This window comes from Schistocerca cancellata, chromosome 6 (genome assembly GCF_023864275.1).
Source record: "Schistocerca cancellata isolate TAMUIC-IGC-003103 chromosome 6, iqSchCanc2.1, whole genome shotgun sequence".
NCBI lineage: Eukaryota > Metazoa > Arthropoda > Insecta > Orthoptera > Acrididae > Schistocerca > Schistocerca cancellata.
Window position 1 is genome coordinate 455286130 of NC_064631.1, and position 718 is coordinate 455286847.

The 718-nt window shown below is 46.9% G+C and overlaps 1 pseudogene; it reads right to left on the reverse strand.

The window, feature by feature from the left end:
• Positions 1 to 239: 239 nt before the first annotated feature.
• On the reverse strand, positions 240 to 357 carry LOC126089705 (5S ribosomal RNA; annotated as a pseudogene).
• Positions 358 to 718: the final 361 nt, after the last annotated feature.

Genomic DNA, 718 nt, shown 5'->3' on the forward strand with positions numbered 1-718 from the left:
ATTTGATAAAATTGATGATTTCAATATATCCCATGCAACACTCCGTCTTCAGGCCACAAGTAGCCCATCGGGACAATCCGACCGCCGTGTCACCCTCAGATGGGGATGCGGATAGGAGGGGCGTGTGGTCAGCACACCGCTCTAACGGTCGTTATGATGGTTTTCTTTCACCGGAGCCGCTACTACTCGGTCAAGTAGCTCCTCAATTGGCATCACGAGGCTGAGTGCACCGCGAAAAACGGCAACAGCGCGTGGCGGCCCGGATGGTCACCCATCCAAGTGCCGGCCACGCCCTACAGTGCTTAACTTCTGTGATCTGATGGGAACCGCTGTATCCACTGCGGCAAGGCCGTTGCAATATATCCCATACTTCTAAAATATTCCCAGCCACTTTCCTTCTCTTCAGGGATTTGAGCTCGATGCGATTACGTGGGCCTACTGTGGGTGGACCACAGATTAAGGATCAATCTTGCAACAAAATCAGTAAAGTATGGTATCCAGAAATTTTAATACACATAAATATATATTCGTTGTAATCAGTGAGTTGAGAATTATTCGATTAACCAGACTCCTGGTATGATTCCTCTTCTCAGTCTCACGCGGTACTTGGTACCACACCGAAAAAGCGGTTCAACCTGAATAGTGACATAAGGGGATGTGAATCACGACTATAATAATTAAAACTGAGAAAGGAAGTTATAGATAATCCGCAAAAAGC